General features: G+C 40.2%; 1 long non-coding RNA gene across 1 annotated transcript in view; it reads right to left on the bottom strand.

The window, feature by feature from the left end:
- The window catches only part of LOC135966090 (uncharacterized), a 67,404-nt gene extending 46,150 nt beyond the window's left edge, over window positions 1–21,254 (bottom strand). The window contains exon 1 of the long non-coding RNA XR_010579195.1: window positions 21,150–21,254. This is a non-coding gene — a long non-coding RNA (uncharacterized lncRNA). The remainder of the gene's footprint in view (window positions 1–21,149) is intronic.
- Window positions 21,255–21,881: the final 627 nt, after the last annotated feature.

Consider the following 21,881-nt stretch of genomic DNA (forward strand, 5'->3'; position numbering starts at 1 on the left):
CGGATACCAGCACCTGGTAGCAGTAGCAGGGTAGTAAACTGGACTCTGTGAGGGTCCTTGGTTGTATTTTTGTGGAATATACTAATTTTGTTTTGATCGGCCTCCAGTCGGGAGGTGGCTCTTTCAAGTGCACATCAGCTGTGGTTGTGTAGGGAGGATACAATCTTGCCCTAGAGGAGGTGGGGGATGGGTCACAGAGCTCCCAAGAGATTATGTCATTTGTCTTCAGCTACCAGGGCAGGTAGAGAAAGACAATCAGGTGAGGGCAGAGTTAGGCAGGTCTGAGCTCAGACTCTCCTTGGGCAGGGCTTGCTGCAGCTGCAGTTGGGGGAAGGGGGCGTGGTTCCCAGGCCAATGCAGTTATGTTCCTAAAGAGGGTTATGGCTGTCTCTGCTGCATCACACAGGTTATCAGGGAAGTGGGGGAATGCTAGGAGCCAGAGGCCTCACCCCACTCCCACACAACTCACAGCTCAAAAAGCCAGTCTCACTCCCACCGTGCCCCACCAGCAGCACTGAGTTTATTTCCAGGCAACTGGTGAGCAGGGCTGAGAACTTGCCCCAGGCTACAAGTCTCCCAGCTGAGAAAGCAAGCCGACTCATAGTTATCAGTTGTCCCAGGGAGCCCGCAGGGGCAATCCACCTCCTTCAAAGGGTCTGTGGATTCTCTCGGCTTTCCTGGTATGTACCTGAAGTACTTCTAGCAAAAGTTCATGATGTGGCTCTCCACACATCGTTCTTTCGCTCTGAGTGGGAGCTGCAAGTTAGTCCTGTCTCCTAGTCACCATTTTTTCCCATCTTCCTTTAATATACATTTCTCTGCCTATCAATTCTCTTGGGCCCTAAGTTAGGCATCCAGGCCTTCAAGTCTCCCACCCAACTGATCATCCACCCTCCGCCTTTGCCTCTGCTTCCTGAATACCTATCTTTATTCCCTCTGCCTGTGTCCAGCACAGTCTGGCACTGCCCTGATTCCTCAGTGTTACTTTTACCATATTCTACTGCAAATAACTGTTTTATTTGTCTATGTCTTCCACGAGACTGTAAACTTCAGAAGTCAGTAATCGTGTTCATATTTGTATCACTTTTCTATTGTTGTGTATCAAATGATTGTCCACATACCAGCTTAAAACAATACACATTTATTATCTCAGTTTCTGTGTGTTGGGAGTCCAGGCTTGACTGGATCCTCTGCTTAGGATCCGCAGAGGCTGCAATCAAGGTATCTGCTTGCAGCAGATGGTTTGAACCATTGATTTTCAATGCATTTTGCAGAGGTATTTGAACCAGAGCAACTCCATCTTGAATAGAGGCTGGGTAAAATAAGGCTGAAACCTGCTGGGCTACATTCCCAGGAAGTTAAGCATTCTTACTCACAGGATGAGATAGGAGATCAGCACAAGATACAGGTCACAAAGACTGCTGATAAAACAGGATGCGGTGAAGAAGACATCTGAAACTACTGAAGGCAAGATGGTGATAAAAAGTGTTTTCTGGTTGTCCTCACTGTTCATTATATGTTAATTATAATGCATTAGCATATTAAAAGTCACTCCCACCAGCACCATGACAGTTTACAAATGCCATGGCAATGTTAGAAAGTTACCCTATATGTTCTAAAAAGAGGAGGAACCCTCACTTTCAGGAAATCCCCACTCCTTTCCTGGAAAACTCATGGATAATCCATGCCTTGTTTAGCACATAATCAAGAAATAACTATAAGTATTCTTAGTCGAGAAGCCCATACTGCTGCTCTGTCTATGGAATAATCATTCTTTTATTGCTTTACTTTCTTTAAACTTGCTTTCACTTTACTCTATGGAGCTGACCCAAATTCCTTCTTGTGCAAGGTCCAAGAACGCTTTCTTGTGGTGTGGATTGTGTCCCCTTTCTGGTAACATCTTGACTAGAAAAGGTTCTGCCGTTAAGCTCCCCCAGGTTGTTGACAGAGTTCATCTCCTTGCGCTGTGGAACTCATGGTAAATTGCTTCTACAAAGCCAGCAAAGCAGAGAAGGGTAAGAGGGTGGGAATGGGTGGATGATGAGAAATTACTTAATGGGTACAATGTACATTATTTGGGTGATGAATACCCTGGTTCCCAATCTTTTTGGTAGCAGGGACCAGTTTTTTGGAAGACAATTTTTCCATGGGCTTGGAGGTAGGGGATGGTTTTGGGATGAAACTGTTCCACCTCAGGTCATCAGACCATTAGTTAGATTCTCATAAGGAGTTTGCAACCTGGATTCCTTGCATGTGCAGTTCACAATAGGGTTCGCTCTCCTGTGAGAATTGAATGCCCCAGCTGATAAGTCAGGAAGCAGAGTTCAGGCGGTAATGCTCGCTTGTCCGTGCTCACTTCCTGCTGTGTGGCCTGGTTCCCAACAGGCCACAGACCAGTATCTGTCTGCGGCCCAGGTGTTGGGGACCCCTGCCCTAAAGCCCTGATTAGACCAGTATACGTTCTGTTCATGTAAAAAAAATGCACTTGTACCCCCAAATTTTTATAAGTAAAAAACATAAAATTTAAAAAGAGAGAGAACCTCTACATATTTATTTAAAAAACTAGCATGACTGAGTTTTATATACCACAATTAACAAAATCACAGTGTGACAACCTATCACCATACTCTATTGGGGAGAAGCAAGTCTTCCAATGGTGCTTAGTCTTTCAGGCCAACTTTTGGTTGAATATTATGCAAAAGAATTTTTGTTTATTGTTCCCAGGCATTTTCCTTCATTACTTTATCTGGGGACTATTTATTACGCAGCACATAGCTAACAGTCTCTTTGGGTCTAATCAAAGCCCCTTCCTTATGAGGCATGCACACATGCACACGTGAGTCTGTGTATGTCTTTTGTGTGTGTGGGATGTGTATGTGTGTGGTGTATGTATTATGCATGTGCGTGTACATGTTGTGTTGCATGCAAGCATGCATGTGTGTGTACATGTATATGTGGGCATTTGTGCTCATGTGTATGTGCAAGTGTGTTATGTGTGTATCTGTGTGTTTCAATTTAGCAGTTAGCCAGCATTACTAGCTGCACCTCTTACATTTTCAGGTCCAATCTGTCATTCCAATGGTTCAATTTGTGGGGAAGAAAAAAGTCTAGCTACCCACTTTCTCATTCACCTCAGCTGTCAGCCAGTCTGTGGCATGCCAAATGGGGTCCACATGTATTCTCACAGACTTCCCACATTCCAGGAACTGACAGATTCAACGGAAGTGTTTTTGATGTATTACCTGAGGTTATGCAAACATTTTTGGGCAGCTTACAAGGTACAATTTCCACTCTCAGCTACCTGCCTCAGTCTGTCTATGTTGGAAAGCCTTTTTCATGGGTTATAATTGAGTTCAATTATTAGGGCATCACAGGGCTGCCTTTACTCTACTTTAACTGGGAGTAACGTGAAGGAGGTTTCCAAACATGTTGCTATCCTCATTTACATGCAGTGGGCCTCCCTAGGTCTCACATAGCCTTTTCAAGGTCTGATCATCACCCTTTAGCCACACTTTTACTCCCCTAACAGATGCTAGCTCCAGACATATAGTATTTAATTTATATATTTATCTTGTACTTTCATTTTAATAGATATTTAAATATAGAACCACTTACCGATATCTGAATGTGTGATGCTCTTCCTATACCAAGGCCTACATACATGCTTCTGCTTAAAACATATTTCTCCTGCCCTTTTAAACTGATTATTTCAAGATTCAAGGGTTATTGTCTCTGGAAATTCTTTTATTACACCCCCTCAACTCAGGTTAATCTGCCTTAAAATAATATTCTTTTAAGATAACTATTAGTTTATGGATTTGTCTTCCCTAATAGTGAGCTCCTTGGGAAAGGTAATTTGTCTGGTATGCTTTCCATCAGCAGAGTCTAGGATACCGACTGGCCATAAGATGCTCTTAGTAAAAGATGATTGAACTATTATGCTCATTAAAGACACAAAAATAATGTTTCAGTGCAAACCCTGTTTTTTATGGAATGCTACCAGAGACCTCACTCTAGATTGACATTGGATTATTGAAATTAGTGCCGAGACCAGCTCGGTCATGGAGACCCTAACCCAGTGGCTTAGAGGAATTAAAGACCCACACACAGAAATATTGCATGTGGAGTGGGAAATCAGGTGTCTCAGCCTTCAGAGCTGATAGTCTTGAACAGAGATTTACCCACGTATTTATTGATAGCAAGCCAGTGATAAGCATTGTTTCTATAGATTATAGATTAACTAAAAGTATTCTTTATGGGAAATAAAGAAATGGGATGGGTCAAAGTAAAGGGATGGGTCTGGCTAGTTATCTGCAGCAGGAGCATGTCCTTAAGGCACAGATTGCTCATGCTATTGTTTGTGGTTTAAGAACGACTTTAAGCAGTTTTCCAGGTATTCTTTGCCTTCATTCTGGTAAACCCACAACCTTCCAGCATGGGCGTCATGGCCATCATGAACATGTCACAGTGCTGCAGAAATTTTGTTTATGGCCAGTTTTGGGGCCATTTTATGGCCAGATTTTGGGGGCCTGTTCCCAATAAATTAGCAATTCATCAAAAACAGTTGTCTTTCAATCCCTTACACATAGTTTATTGGCAAGGATACTGCTAGACTTTGCTAAACAATTTGCTGAAAAAAATTTACCTGAGCCATTCTCTACTTTATGACTTGGTTAACCGTATCAGTAAAGAAAGTATGTTAATTTGGAATTATTTTTCCCATTGTACCCATATTGAGTCCAATGTAAAAGCTGCTACATGATGGCTTTCCCTTCCCAGGACTATTTTTTACCACCTTCTGGTGATTGCTACCGTTTTCTTTGGTAATAATGTCCCTTCCCTACACCAACCATGTTATTCTAGTGAAGACGGCCAATAATATTCTGCCCTCTCCCACCTCCTTGTCATAAAATGGGTCCATTTCTCAGCACAGAGCAATACTGATATGCAATGTTATGACTCAGCTGGATTAGTCACCAGCTTTCCTTGGGATTCTTTAGCAACAACTGGCTAGGATAAGGCTGTCCTTCTGGACCATGATCTCTGACATGCAGAGAGGCCCATGAAGCCTAAAAACAAAGAAAATAAGAGTGATAACAAGAGTAACGTTTCAGTTCTCATTTCAAGTTGCTGAGATCCAGGTCATTGTCCTCAACCCTGTAAGTTTCCTTTTTTTTGCTGTGAGCCAGCCTATTGTGCCTCTTCCTTAAAAATACCATTTTCTGCTTCGGATTTCTGACAGTAGCAATTAAATATTTTCCTGAAGGGCTTTACTAAGGAAGCAGCAAAGGAAGCATTTTCTCAGGTTTATGTTCTGCCGTCTGCCAACACACTATGCCTTTTCATTTCAGCTCTATGGAAACAGTCCCTATAAGACATATGTCCTTCTCCCATTCACAGTAAAGATTCACAGAGTTTTATAGTTTGAGGAATATACATTAAGATCAAAATAGGGGCAATGACTTCAAAAATGAATAACTATATTCCAAATCAATGCATAAAAAAGAAGTGAGGGATGAAGATTTATATTGCGAAGAATGTCTGAAGTTTACAAAATTATTTAACACATGATTTCTTGGAATTGTGAGTTTCTTTTGGGGTATTTAAAATATACACTGACTAATTCAAACTTTTGAGGACTATTTTGTACACATTAAACAAACAAGGAAGACCACCTGTGAATTGCTAAAGAAGAGCATTGGCCTTTCCTTAGATCATGCACAGGTGAAACAATGTTTTACAGATTCTAAAATATCTGGCCATGATCATAAAACCAGAAGAAAAAAAAAGGCAGAGATGCAATAATGACGTGTTTATTTAAGCCATTTATTTAAGCCAGTAAATCCCTGGTATATTTATACTTTAATTACACCATATAAAAATTACTGTATATACTAACCCTATAAATCAGTAGTAAATCTCATTCATACCTTATCCAACTATCACTACTATTCCTCCAAGCACTCCAAGAAATAAGAAGAAGGTTGTTTCAGTTCACCTATAAAACCAGAAATGGCCCCTGAGGGCTGCACCTGGAAACCTTGCATGCTTATCATTGTTTGGGCCTTGTTTCCCCGCTGCACCATATCCTTTACCTTATTAAAGCATCACATGAATATACTCTGAGTCTTGTGAGTCCTTTGCTCTTCCTTATTACTTTCTTTTGAGTTTAATTAATATCAATATCTTCACGTGTACCTCTTGTAACACAGGCTTAAACATCTCACAAATTGTGAACTTTCGCTATATGAGTTAGTCCTCTGTAAAACAAGATATTAAGGATATAACATAAACATATAATAAAGTCAGAGGCAGCACCAACAATTAATTACATTTGAAACATTTTTTCATATTTTCCTGTTTTTCTAAGTTAATGTACATGTCCTTTATCAAAAAAAAAAAAAAAAAAAAAAAAGGAAAGAAAGTAAATTAGGGAGATGGTTAAGTAATAGGGATTGTACTAGACACAAAGAGATTAGCTACTCTGATAACTTCTTCTGCCATAGGCTGTTACTACAGATAAATCATAATTAGCCATTTACCATTAACACATTTGAGCATTTCAGTGTTACCAAACATGCCCCATAACCAGCTCTTTCAACATTTGTCCTGGAATAAGATGTTCTCAGTGTCACCCATGCAAGGTACAGGCTGGAGCTAATAATTCTGTATGTTCAATGTCCCCAATTCTACCCACCACATCTGTAGACAGGTGAGATCAAGGTTAACACAAAGACAATTTTAAAGAGTAATCACAAAAAGGCACTCTACAGTTAGGCATGGGAATAAGAGACAAAGGATTGTCTGACTCCAGTGGTTGCTAGTCTGGCTAAGCTTTAAAAAAAAAAATGGGGTAAATTTTTTAAAATGTTGGTGGAAAAAGACAATAGTAAAAATTAAAAAAAAAATAGCTTAATGCTGATGGTCAGGTCACTGCTTCTAGCCATACAGGTCACACATTGCCCAAGTCCAGGGGCCACACATTACATACACTTTCGATGTGAATGGACTCCCATGGAACTGTGCAAAACAGCAGTCCTACTGGGCCCCACTATACACTTTCTGGAGATGGTGATAGGGCTTTTGTGCTTTTAAATACATGATTCTAACACACAGCCGCAGTTGAGAACTAATGGTCCAAACTGTTTTTTCCATATGCTAATTATATGCCTTTGAGACTCATGTTGAGATTCTTATTGTTTTCAATATCTGCCTGCTGAGCAGATATTTCTTCTCCATTAATACCCTTAGGAATTTATCTTCTTTATATACTTAACAATAATCTTTCCTGTTGTGCAAGAACATTTGCCTTTGTTCCTACTTTCATTTACATTGCTCCATCATATCCAAAGGTTGAAGAAACTTGTTGAATCACATACTTTTATGTAATATATAACTTCAATTAAATAATAATGTAATGTTTACATAGATATAGATGATATTTTTCCAGATACTCTGCACATTTCAACAGTTTCCTTTAGGAAATAAACAAAACTTGTATCAAGAAAATTATCTTCTAAGCATTATATGGTACATATATTTTAAACACCACTATAATCTGCTTAAGAAATGCCATTAATAAAAAGGTCAAATCATGTGTTATTGGGTAATCTGGGTTGTTCTATTTTGCTTTCTGGGCTTCACAACCTTCTTGGGAGACCTGCTGTGTCCCCATGCCATGAGTGGCTGGTAGGGCTACTCATTACAGGACTATGACCATCTCCTGCCACAAACCCCCAGCCCCACTGTCACCATAGGGTAGCTGAGGATGTGACTCAGTTAAGACCAATTTGAATCTCAGGAGAGAAAGCAATTGGAGTTGGGTTAACCGACAAGAATGCCACACTGATACTTCAGGAATTCCCTGACCTACCCTAGGAAACTAGATTTTCTTTTTATTCTCTGAGTAAACAAATTGCTTTTTGCCTAAGTTAGCCAGAATTGTTTTCTGTGATTTGCAACTAACGGATGCTACAATTAGAGAAATTGGTACCAGTGTAGAATTCAGGCAAAGGAATCCTAGGCATATTTGCCGTATTTGCATTTACTTATTGGGTTGAGGTAAGTCCAATGAAAATAAAAATCTACTTCAAATTCCAGGAAAGGAAACCGGTAGCCATTGATTGCTACAAACTGCAAAACAAGTCAAGTTTTCAATTGTAGTCATCTCAGATGGTGAAGCTCTGGTGGGACAATTAGCTGCTGCCATTTACCAAGATAAAGTGAATATGAAGATTTTTAGACTGTTGGGGAAAATAGTGGCTTTGAACATCGTAAAGGAACTTAACAAAACGAAAATTAAAAGTTCCCATTTTATTTTTATTTTTATTTTTATTTATTTTTTTTTTTTTGAGACGGAGTCTCGCTCTGTCGCCCAGGCTGGAGTGCAGTGGCCGGATCTCAGCTCACTGCAAGCTCCGCCTCCCGGGTTCGGGCCATTCTCCTGTCTCAGCCTCCTGAGTAGCTGGGACTACAGGCGCCCGCCACCTCGCCCGGCTAGTTTTTTGTATTTTTTAGTAGAGACGGGGTTTCACCGTGTTAGCCAGGATGGTCTCGATCTCCTGACCTAGTGATCCGCCCGTCTCGGCCTCCCAAAGTGCTGGGATTACAGGCTTGAGCCACCGCGCCCGGCAAAAGTTCCCATTTTAAAGCCCTCCCTTCAAGGTATGAAATCAAACTGAGGACCTTTTAATAACCTGCTTCAAGTCTCATATTGATGTCCTTTAAGATTGAGCTTACAGAAAGTCAAACACAAAAACTTATGCTATGGATTTCCAAACTGACCCAGATAAATTGACACTATCTCAATAGACCACTTTTGTAAACATTAAAACACTACTCAGAAAAAAAACAGTAAGATATTAACAAGTTTAACATTGATATCTAAGAAGTATTGGAAGAAATAGAGAACTACAGAAACACAAATCTCTCAGAAACACCATGAAGTTTTCTTTACCTGAGGTTATCTTGACTCTCTTGCAGAAGAAACACAATTGGCTCCCCGTGTTCATGGGTTCCCTATCCATGGATTCAACCAACTAAGGATTGAAAATATTCAGAAAAAAAAAATCCACAATGTTACAAGAAGCAAAGCTAGAATTTTCCACTGCACCTAATACTAAGTTAAATCCATGAAAATGAAGTAATGTATAAGCACTGTATCAAGTATTATAAGTAATCCAGAAATGATTTAAAGTATATGGCAACAAGGCACAGTGGCTCACTCCTATAATCCCAGCACTTTGGGAGGCTGAGGAGGGAGGATCACTGGAGGACAGGAACTCAAAACCTGATAGGCAACATAGCAAGACTCTGTCTCTACAAAAAATTTAAAAATTAGCCAGGTGTGGTGGTGCACACCTGTGGTCCCAGCTACTTGAGGGGCTTCAGCGCAGGAAGTTGAGGCAGCAGTGAGTTGTGATTGCACCACTGCACTCCAGTCTGGGCAACAGAGCAAGACCTTGTCTCAAAAAAAAAAAAAATGAATAAATAAAATTTAAAAATTAAGTATACAGTAGAATGTACATAGGTTATACGTAAATACTACAACATTGTATATAAGGGACTTGAGCATCTGTGGATTGTGGAAACCATGGGTGTCTCGGAACAAATCCCTCAGGGATATTGAGGGATGACTGCATATACAATTCATTTATGACCTCCTCTCACTGTTGTTCTAGTACCCAGGATAAGAACTCAACATGGCACAGGTAATGCACTTACTTTGAAAAGTGGAATGCTAGATTTATTGTGCATCTCACCCATTTGTCTCCTCATTCTTCGCCCATTAGAACCCCAATCAATCTCCATTCTTGCTGCATGAAGACACTTGGGAGAAAACACCAGTCTTTTAAATATTGACAACTCACTGTGATCTCCAGACCAGTAATCTATTCAGCAAGTGGAGCAAATGCAAAAGACTTTCTAGTTTCAGCAATTTTCACTGGAGCCCAAAATGACGGAAATCAGCTGCTATCATCAACATTAGCAGGCACTAGGACACATGTGGTACAGAAAACCTTGATTCATGAAAAGATCTCTGATTCTGGCTAAAATATGAAGTCCCAGGAATGAAACTAATAAGCAATCACTAAGGTCATATCTGATTTGTAAAACAGAAAAAAAGAATCCAAATCTAGTGAACACCAGCATGATAAAGTTACTCTGCTCAAACATTGCCTCTCAAACTGTTCTAGATCCTGAGTCAGTTCACTCCCAGCAGCCTCTAAGTGAAAGGGGTTGGGTACCATTGAGAGAAAATGCCAAATTAATATCATTTTGTATTCTTGAATCTTACTCTGAACCTTCTCCAAAAATATATGTGGCTATTTTATCTGGGTAACTGTGTCTTGGGAATAGGGAAACATACCAAACTTGTTTTTTTTAGATGATCAAATACAGGCACTAAAATAGCACTAATGTCTGGGGATCCACACTGCCACTGTATCCCACTGTGCAGTGTGGTGGCTATGGAATCCATATGATAAGTGTTATTCTGTCCTGAGTTTGCCTCACAGTAGTTTCAGGAATGTCTTAATCCCATTCATTGGTTATTTCCCTAGTTCCTAATTATAAAGCTTGAGTAATAGCTTCAGCAATTAACAGTACCTCTACATTCACTCTTTGATCATGTAGCAAAGCCTATTTTCAAAGGAAATACTGAAGCCACTATCAATTCTCCTGACAATCATACAAGCAAACAAAAAGCCACAACTACATGACTTGGAAACTGCAGATGATCATGCCATTACAAATACTCAAAAGATGCACCTATTGCAATTTATATTATACCCTCCATTAATTATCCAGTTTAGCACACATAGAAGATATATGGGTATATGAAAATGGCACCTAATTGTTATAACTGAAATTCAGTGTTGACTCCAATTTCTAATGTAGTCTTATTACTGCTGTAAATTAACATATTACCTGGTAATTGACAGGCAGTTACTACCTTATAGAATGCATATTTCTCTTTTTGAATAACCATTAAATAACAAAATAAAATAACAAATGTTTGCTTTTACCTGCCAGAGACTGTAGTATATTCTTGCACACATATACACACACATATATAGATTTATATATATACACAAACATATATATTATATTTCAGCTATATACCCTACTCATAACTGGGTTCTATTTGATCCTCATAGCCATGTGTGGGGCCAGCTTAGATAGGACTTGAAAGCCGGTCCTTTCCAAGTTACCATATTGCCTATTCTGTCAGCTGTGTTTACATACTTGCTTCATGAAGAGAGTTCAATTGTGACCCCTGAGAAATATAGTCAGGGACTGTACTGTGAAAGCCAAGGGCTCTCCTTCTATGACTTTGCTTGATGATACAGATTAATGGAAGACTATAGCAATTCTACCCAATTCTACTGAAATGAAGGAACCCTGCCCAGTTGAACTCCTAGCTGAAGTCCAAGGTAATGTTAGAAGGTGTAGTAGAGAAAGAGAGTAATTAATTACAGCTAATATCTCATAAGCAGTTACAGAAACAAAATCTGTAGCCTGCATTTCTTGGTTTGCTTTGTATTTAGCATATAGAGTATCTTAGAGTTTTGTTTTCATTACAGAGTGAACTCTACTACATTGGTTCTGATTAAACAACATGCTAACAAATTCCTCACAGCCAGCCAAAATAGTCTATAAGATTTTGGGTTTCAAAGTAGCACTGCAGCAACTGTATGATAAACAGATTGAAGGTCCGAGCACAGTGGCTCACGCCTCCAATCCCAGCACTTCAGGAGGCCAAGGCGGGCAGATCATGAGGTCAGGAGATAGAGGCCATGCTGGCTAACACAGTGAAACCCCATCTCTACTAAAAAAAAATACAAAAAATTAGCCTGGCGTGGTAGCGGGCACCTGTAGTCCCAGCTACTCGGGAGGCTGAGGCAGGAGAATGGCGTGAACCTGGGAGCCAGAGCTTGCAGTGAGCGGAGATCGTGCCACTGGACTCCAGCTTGGGTGACGGCGAGACTCTGTCAAAAAAAAAAAACAAACAAACAAGAAAAATAGACTGAAGGCCGGGCACGGTGGCTCACACCTGTAATCCCAGTACTTTGGCAGGCTGAGGCAGGTGAATCACCTGAGATCAAGAGTTCAAGACCAGCCTAGCCAACATGGCAAAATCCCGTCTCTACCAAAACTAAAAAAACTAGCCGGCCATGGTGGCAGATACCTGTAATCCTAGCTACTTGGGAGGCTGACGCAGGAGAATTGCTTGAACCCTGGAGGTGGAGGTTGCAGTGAACTGAAATCACACCAGTGCACTCCAGCCTGGGCTACAGAACAAGACTCCATCTCAAAAAGAAAAAAAAAAAAAAAAACCAAAGACAAAAAGCTAGAGGTAAAAAGAAAAATCTGGAAGCTATTACAGGAGTATAGAAAGAAGTTTTGAAGCCTAAATCATGGGGAAAGAAATGGAAGTTCAGAAAAGGACCAGATATTTGCTATATGAAATAACTACTGTGAATTAGTTTATTAAAAATTTTGAATGCAGTGAATAAACTACATCCAACCTATCCATTAAGTTTCGAAGATAATCATCGAAGTCCTCTATTGACATTTCCTTTTTAAAAGATTAGCTATCTAGAAACTTCATTGATCTGAAACTAGTTTGTAAATTTTTTTTAAGTTACAAGTAATTTTGTTTGTTTTTTCTTTGAGACGGAGTCTCACTCTGTCGCCCAGGCTGGAGTGCAGGGGTGCAATCTCAGCTCACTGCAAGCTCCGCCTCTCAGGTTCACACCATTCTCCTGCCTCAGTCTCCCACGTAGCTGGGACTACAGGCGCCTGCCACCACATCCAGCTAATTTTTTGTATTTTTAGTAGAGACAGGGGTTTCACCGTGGTCTCGATCTCCTGACCTTGTGATCCACCCTCCTCAGCCTCCCAAAGTGCTGGGATTACAGGCATGAGCCACCGCACCCAGCCACAAGTAATTTTTTAGAAGGCCTCTGAGTGGTCAAATTAAGTGTCACGAGGTTCATTTAGTGGTCTCACTTAGAGCCTGCTACCTCTTTTACAGGCCCCTCCCATCTTTTCTTTTCTTTTTTTTTTTTTTTTTTTTAGAATTGTGACTATCTGGATTCCATGTGCAATTAAAATAAAAAGTCGGAAGACCAAACTCTGATACTTTCGGGAGAGGGTAAGCAAAGCAGGCAAATGAGTAAAGGAACCCTGTATATAACAATAAGGAGGGGTGAAGACTGAGATAAAGTAGAAAACACATGCCCATCTATCAGGTTGGTGCAAAAGTAATTGCAGCTTTTGCAAATATGCAAAAACTTTTATTAGGTTGGTTGCTTTCGAACCAACCTAATACAAGGGACAGCCACTGCTCAGCATTAGCCAATTGTAGCCAAATGGAAATGAAAGCTACACAGATCTGATTTTTCAAAATAAATTAAATTTAAATTTTACAGGAAATCTCCCAAATGTAAGCACGCAATTAACTCATAATTGTTTCAACATGGGGTCAGTTACCTCCTGTTCAATAAGTCTAAGAATATCACCATGTTATAGCATTCCACAATACTTAATATTTACAATAATTCCTGATCATAAAGCAAAAGGAAATTAAATTAGTATGATCTGTTTAATAAGGTTGGAGAATTATATAATACATCTGAGAAAGTTTCACATCCACAAGGATTAAAGCTTTAAAATGGAAATGATTTAAGCTATTTGTAAACCTTGGCTGTCTAGAATGACATATTACCCAAAGTCTTGATCAGCAGAGTTTTCCTTTATGGACTTACGCCATTAGTTGATGTACAGTTTGTCATAGCTATCCTCACCTTCAGCTTGCTAGTAGGGCAGAGGTTCCATGCCAGGAGAGGCAACCCAAGATGATCAGAGGCTACTGCCCCCACAAATGCCTTATTTGTAAACAGGGTGTCATGCCCAGGGGGAAAGGCTGGCAATAAAAACAAAAAGCTTCAAAACGCTCCCTAAGAAAATTTACTTTATATAGAATAGAGTGTGGAAACTTTCAAACCTAGGGATGTTTTTGAAAACAACGGAGATTTTGTAGTAAGCAACTAAAAAAGGGTACGAGAGCAATAAGTGAAATCATAGACCAACTAGAATTTTACCAGAGAGAATCAGGGAAAGAGACAGTTAGGAAGAGCATTCATGAGGCTAGAACAAATCTCAAAGACTGGTTTCCCAGACTGCCTCTGGAAACAGGACTGGATTTAATTATATGCAACTGGAGAGCAATCTATGCCCTAGGGCATTCTCAAAAACAATAGTGTAATCAGTTGGCAATTAGTGTTGGCTTACAGCTGAGCCTGATACCAAGAGAAGCAAATAGTTTACTAAAGAAATCAAAGAAATAGTAAAACAGAACCCTTCTAAAACCACCATCGTCATAGAAAGATTGTGCATGTGTCCAAGGCTGCACTATATGAAGCAACATCAGTGGCTGCACACAGAAGGTACAATAGACGTCTCAAAAATAGTCCAGATAAGTCACCAAACAGATAAACAAGCAAACAACATCAAAAACAAGCCTGAAAAAGTTCAGTAGCCAGAGTTGCTACAATGTGTTATCTAAAATGTCTAGCTTTCTTTTTAACAAAAAAGTTACAAGATATGCAAAAAGGAAGAAAGTGTGACACACACACACATACACACACACACACAAACAGGCAACAGAAACTGCCTTTGAATGGGACCAGAGGGTGGACTTGCAGATAAAGATTTTAAAGCAGCTACTATAATATGTTTCAAAAACTAAAAGAAACAATACTTAAAGAAGTAAAGAAATGTACGATGACAATGTGTCATCAATTAGAGAATATCAATAAAAAGACAGAAATTAAGTTTTCAAAGAACCAAATGAAAATTGTGAAGTAAAAATGTATATTAACTGAAACAAAATATTCACTAGAGGGACCCAATAGTGGATTTCAGAGGACAGAAGAAAAAAATCAGAAAATCTGATGACAGATCAATAGAGATTATGCAATCTAAAGAATAGAGAGAAAAGGTAATGAATAAAAATGAGCAGAACCTCAGAAATGCAGGGACACCATTAAGTGCACCAACATACATGACATGGGAATAACAGAAGAAGAGAAGGGAAGTGATGGAGCATAAAAAAATATTCAAAGAATAATGGCTGAAAAATTCCCAAATGTGATGAAAAACATTTATTCACCACATCTACAAAACTCAACAAAATCGAATTAGGATAAGTGCAATGGGATCCATACCAGGAAACATCATAGCAAAAATGTTGAATGTCAAAGACAAAGGGAAAATCTTGAAAGCAGCAAGTGAGAAATAACTCATCACATACAAGAGAAGCTCATTCAAATTAACAATTGACTTTCCATCAGAAACAATGAAGACAGAAGGTAGGAGAATGACATACTCAGAATGCTGAAAGATCAAAAAGTAACTGTCAACCAAAGACCTTATTTCTACCAAAACTGTCTTTCTAAAATGATGGCAAAATAAAGACATTCTGAAATATATAAAAATGAACAGAAGTTGTTACTAAAAAACCCATCTTACTAGACATACTAAAGGAAGCTCTTCAGGCTAAAAGCAAGTAACTCCAGGCAGGAACTTGAATCCACACTAAAACAAAGAGGGATAATAAGCATGTTTTTGTAATTATAAAGAACAGTAAAAATATTTCTTCTCTTTTCTTCTTTTAACTAATTTACAAAGTAATTGTAACAGCTTTTCTTCCTAATAGTATAGATAAATCATCTTGACTCCAAGCTAATGCCCATCCCTCCACTTTTGTACTAATTCTTCCCTCTCTTTCCTATGCAAGGACATAAATCCTGCAATTCTTCCCTTTTTATATCCTTCATCATTATTTTTTCCCCTTCCTACCAGATTATTTCCTTTAGCACCTAAATTAACAATTATTTATGCTGGTTTATTAGCAAGTATTATGAGAGTCTGCACATAGTAGAGTTTGTGTTTTTAAGAATTTTTCTTACATAAAGAAGAAAAACATTTGGGGGAGGAAAAATTCTAAGCCCATTAGAAGTAATTCCAATGCAATTTAAAAATTATCATCACTTGGGACACGTACTTCATCATTCATTTGTACAATAAATATTTATTTGCACATAGGTAGAAAATTTAATTCTGTAAAATAAATCAATATCAAATATACACAAATATCAAATTTTACCAACTGGTTAATCACACAAGAGAAGAAAACAGAATGTGCACAGCTAAAACTCAGAAAGCATCAGAAATTAAAAAAAATGAAAGATATTTTTAAAATAAATCATACAAGAAAACAAAGGCAAGCCTCTAATTTGTGGACTTGCCTTAGCCAGGTAACTCCATCATGCTCCCTAGTACTTCCCATGTACTTGTGCTATCATACTCCAACCACTTATAGAGCTACCACCATGACCAGGCCCTGAACAAGTCTTTATATTAGTCAATTCTTCATTCAAAAAATATTTGTGAAATACCAACTATGTTCTAGTTATTGATCATACAAGAGTGAACAAAATAAGCAAATTCTATGCCCTCATGCATCATATGTTCCAGTGGAAGCAAATAAAACCAACCAACCAATAAATAAATAAATAAGAATAACAGATCCTAAGTCCCATGAAGAGACTGTGCATGTCACAATGACTACTCCAGATTGAAATGTCAGGTTAGGTCTCTTTGAGATGGCATTTAAGCTAAATCCCAAAATTCATCCAGGAGGATTTCCATGTTACAGATGAGAAAGCCTACGGCTTAAAGAAGTTAAGTAACGACAGTGTCACAGAGCTGGTAAGTAAGAGAACCAGGGTTCTTGAGTATTACTGATAGATAGTGCACTAAATCTGGAGGCAGCCTTATTTGCAACTGAAAAATTAATTTCTCAGTGGGGAGGAGCCTAATCTTTAGTCCTTCCCAGTACATAAGAAACCAATATTTCCATTTTATCCTTCTGCCTGTTATTTATTGAGTGTACATTTCCTTTAATAAATGATAGATAAATTGACTTCAAAACACACACACACACATTGTACACAGTGACTCCTACAATAAGGATTGTAAAACTTCATTATGTGTGTGAATTAACTGATGAGCCACTTAGCTATGCAGTTGGCCAGCCTGCAAATCACAGACTCAGATGCAGTATGGTTGAGGAAAAGAGGAAATAGTACTAACTATGCATTTTTTCCTGAAACAAACACCCTAGATGTTTTTGTTGCAATGATCAACAGACCACATTTTGAGAAGCCTCCTACTATGGTCTATTACAGTAATTCTCAAACTCCAGTATGAATTAGAATCACCTGGAGAGCTTGTTAAAACAGATTTCTGGGTCCCACCCCAGAATTTTTGATTCAGTAAGGCTGAGGTGGTACCTGAGAGTTTGCATTCTAAAAACTTCTCAGAAGATATTGATGCAGCTGGTTCAGAGACCACATTTTGAGAATCTCTAGTCTATTCAACAGAAAAGTCTCTCTAATCATGGCAATAACATACAGATTTATGGAATTCCTCACAATTTCCTCAAAAAAGTCCTATAGCAAATAAAGAAGAAATGCACAATATACCTTCTAATTAGAAATAAAATATCTCATAATAGCATAGTCATCATTACAGCCTGTGGATTTACTGACATTGATGGTTGGTTGGAGCAAAATGGGGATAGGTGTCATGTAAAAAAAGTGGTTAAACGTGCAGGAAGTTCTGGTTACAGCAACTGTTAGTTGTGTAATTGATTGGTATCCTTGAAACTCTGCTTCAGCTGGTCTGTTTTCTGCCTCGAGAACCATGCCAAAACAAAACAAGACAAAGCAAAGCCTACAGGTCTGTTTCAATACATGCCTAAAAACAGCTGAGCAATTCATCTACTATTGATTTTATCGATGTGATGCAGGGAGGTAACTTAACTCTAAAACCTTCGTTGACACAAACTACCTATACTTTGTCAAATTATTAAACCCAATATGTATTGTAAGAGAAAAATAAAATTCCAAGGCCCCTAACCATCTGAATGGACCCTTCCTTTCTGACAAGGGCATTCCAGAGTTACCTTAAAATCTAGTTCAGAACATGATAGAGGAGAGGGTTGGACCTGCCTCATTACAGCTCCCCAGAATTTACATCAACACAGACGTTAGATTTGATACGAAGCATTTACAGTCTATTCTCTCTGAAGCCTGGTACTTGGAGCCTTCCTCTACATGATAAAACCGAGGTCTCCACAAACCCAGACATTCCTTTCTATGGATAATAACTATTTAAAACAATTGTCAATCAGAAAATTTTAGGATCTACCTATGACACTGGAAGCCCCCATCTTTAAGTTGTCTAGCCCTTCCAGATGGAACTAATGTAACTCTTACATGTATTGATTGATGTATTGTGTCTCCCTAAAATGTGTAAATTAAGCTGTACCCTGACCACCTTAGGGACATGTCATCAGGACCTCCTGAGGCTGTGTCATGGGTGCATCTGTAACCTTGGCAAAATAAACTTTCTAAATTGACTGAGACTTGTCTCAAGTACTTTGGGTTTATAGTATGTGATGTGCTTTGGCTGTGTCCCCACTGAAGTCTCATCTTGAATTGTAGCTCTCATAATTCCCACGTGTGGTGGGAGGGACCCAAAGGGAGATAATTGAATCATGGGGGCAGTTTCCTCCATACTGTTCTCGTGGTAGTGAAGAAGTCTCAGGAGAGCTGATAGTTTTATAAGGGGAAACCCACTTCATTCTCATTTTCTCTCTTATCTGCTGCCATGTAAGATGTGCCTTTTGCCTTCCTCCACCATGTGGAACTGTGAGTTCATTAAAGCTCTTTTTCTTTATAAATTACTCAGTCTTTATTAATTACCCAGTTTCTTTATAAATTACCCTTTCATTATAAATTACCACGTCTTTATCAGCAGTGTGAGAACAGACTAACACGGTACGTTTTAGAAAAGAAAGCTATACATTAGAACTTAGTTTGGCATCCAGAAGTACATCTCTCTGTAATCACTCTTCTCTTCTACATTTCCTTGCCATTTGTTTCAATCTATACTGTGCCATTTTAAAATACTTTGCTTTACTATTTCTCTCTTGTTTGTACATTTCCACAATTTGATCAAAAGATCCTCCAAATCAGGAATCTCCTCTGTCTTGTATCTCCTTACAGCATTACTTTATTTTTATAAGAAATACTGAGGGCAAATATTGAGGAAAAAAATGTCTGAACAAAGCCAGGCTCGTAGGAGAACACAGTTGTTCCAGGATATCACCTAGGATTCATTACAAGACCACCCCCCACAACCTCCACCCTTACCAACTAGGTGTTGAGGATGCTCAAGCCTCTTACATAGAATGGCCTTGTATTTGCATATAATCTACACACATTGCACATCCTCCCATGCCCTTTAAATCATCTCTAGATTTCTTAAAATACCTAACACAATGTAAATGCTGTGGAAATAGTTGTTATACTGTATTTTTTTTGTTTTTAATTGTATTATTTTTAACTGTTTTTTTCTCCGAATATTTTCCAGCCCTGGTTGATTGAATCCACAATGCAGAACCACAGATACAGAGGGTCAATTGTATTAAAACAATAACAAAACACTCCTGCTTTGATAAACCACTGTCATATTTATCTCCTTTGTGAAGAATTAATCCAGACTATAGCAATAAGCCATTATGACTTTTAGAAAATCTGTAAAGTGCAGGTAAATATTATTTGATGAAAAGTTATTGTTGTTTGGACAGAGGTAACATTTATTAAGAGAAAGAAATGAACAGAGCAAATATGTTTTAAAAAGAAAAAGGCTATGGAGGAACCTGAATCTAAAACACACCTCCAAAAAGGCGCTTTCAGTGGCCACCTTACCCCTCCCCATCTTCCCTGGAGCCTGTTCCCCCTAGTTTAGATCAACTTTCTGTCAGGCATCCCTCCCGAACTGGACTTCCAGGTGTTCAACTCCCTCCCTTCTTTGCTATGTTCTCAAAGGACCCCAGTCCGTCATAATATCTTCTTTCCCCCACGCCCCTTCATTGTAAACTGTCAGTGTAATTACTCAGAACATAGGCTGTTTAATACCTCTTAGTCGGATTTAGTTTTCTGAAAAGGCATGGTTGCATCTTCCAACAGACTGTGGAACACAGAAAAATTCTAGCGTTCAGCGAGTCAGTGCATCCCTCTGAATATTCACTAAGATACTGTTTTAGTTTGGATATTTAAATTAGGTCATGTACAGATTCCTAAAATTGGAGATGAAACAGTCAACATGACTCTATTTTCTTGTATGGTGGTAAGAACACTCAATATGAGATTATCCTCTTAACAAATGCTTAAGTGTACAATACAGTAAGGAGTATCAGATGTCGGACAGTCAAAAGAGGATCTAAAACGCAGGAGAGGGAGGTTAAGCAGCGGTTTCCCGGGACTGTGTCGTGCTCCCCAAACGTTCTCAGGTTCCAGGACTGACCGCTCACCCCGATCTCTCCCGCCTTTGCCGGGGGTTAACGGCGGGACGGCAGCCAACTGGGTCTCCACTCAACGCGGAGCTACCACGGCTCAGCCCTCTGGCCGCGAACTGGGGGTCGGGGTGGGAGCGGACACCTGCCCCGCTCGCAGGAAAGGCAGGAGGAGGGAGGCGAGTAGGTCCCCGGCAACAGAGTCTGCACCTGCCCCGCTTGCCCTGGCTGCAAATCGCGACGCCTGCAACCAGAGGGCCCAGGGCGCCGGGACTGGGGAGGGGCGGGCCTGGGCGGCCCAGCCAGTCCCGGAGAGGCCCCAACAGAAGCCAGCCTAGAGCCCTGGGGGACATCCTGGGGCGGGGGGTTCCGCGGCCCGCATCCCTACAGCCCAGGAGGGAACTCCGTTTTTACCGTGGTTTTCCACTACTTTTTGAAAAAAGTAGTGGAAGAGAAAGGCGCCAACTTATGTCCCTCTTGCTCTTCGGGGCTTCAGGAAGGGACCTCCTACCCACACCCACGCCCAAATCCGCAACAAACTCCAGAGCGGGACAAAGTCCGCGACCTTCAGACGACCCCGGCGAGAAAGCGCGCGCCCGCTCGGAGTGCCCTGAGCCAGCGCGGGCGAAGCAGGTGGATTCGACCGCCTCCAGCTTATCCCGCTTCAACACCCGAGCCACTCCCTCTCCCGCCTCCTGGTGCTGGAGGATCTCACCCAGCACCGAGGGGCACGGACAAAAAAAGGGGCGGGCAGTGCCCACTTCTTGACGTCGGATCCGTGTCCGCCTCCGGCGCAGGGTCTGGCGCTGAGGACGCATGTGCGGGGTGGTCCCCCGCCCCGGAGGGTCGCTAACTCCCCGCCGCCTCCAGCGCTGGCGCCTCAACCCCGCGGGTCCCGGCGCCAAAGTCCAGACAACGGCGGACGCCGGCACCCGGGGGCGATGGAGAGCGGGCAACACCGAGGATGTCCATCCTGTCCACCCAACCTGGAGCAACGCTCTGGGAAGCGTGCTGGCAGGATTTCAAGGCCAGAGTTAAACTGGCGCTTTCCGTGGTAACATTTTAATCCACTCACTGCCAGCTGCCGCCACTTCCCTTGCTACTGAACACAGAAAGCCCTCTTCCACCTCTCTCCATTTCCCCACTTCTATAATACCTCCATTTAGTTTCATGTTTGTTTTGCTTTTGCAAATTAAAAGAAGTATAATAGTTCTGACGTACAAGGCTTAAGAGACAAGCTATAGAGACTGCAATCCGATTTTATAGGCTTGAATCCACCGTCGGTTAGTTATGAGATGCTTAAAAAATTATTTCTATTATCTGTGCCTCATTTTCCTCATCTGTACAACATGGATAATAACATTACTGACCTCATAACGTTGTTTGGAAGATGTGGGTATATAGCACAGAAAAATTGCCTGATGCCTAGTAGGCACTCAGAGCTCTC

This window comes from Macaca fascicularis, chromosome 11 (genome assembly GCF_037993035.2).
Source record: "Macaca fascicularis isolate 582-1 chromosome 11, T2T-MFA8v1.1".
NCBI classification, from domain to species: domain Eukaryota; kingdom Metazoa; phylum Chordata; class Mammalia; order Primates; family Cercopithecidae; genus Macaca; species Macaca fascicularis.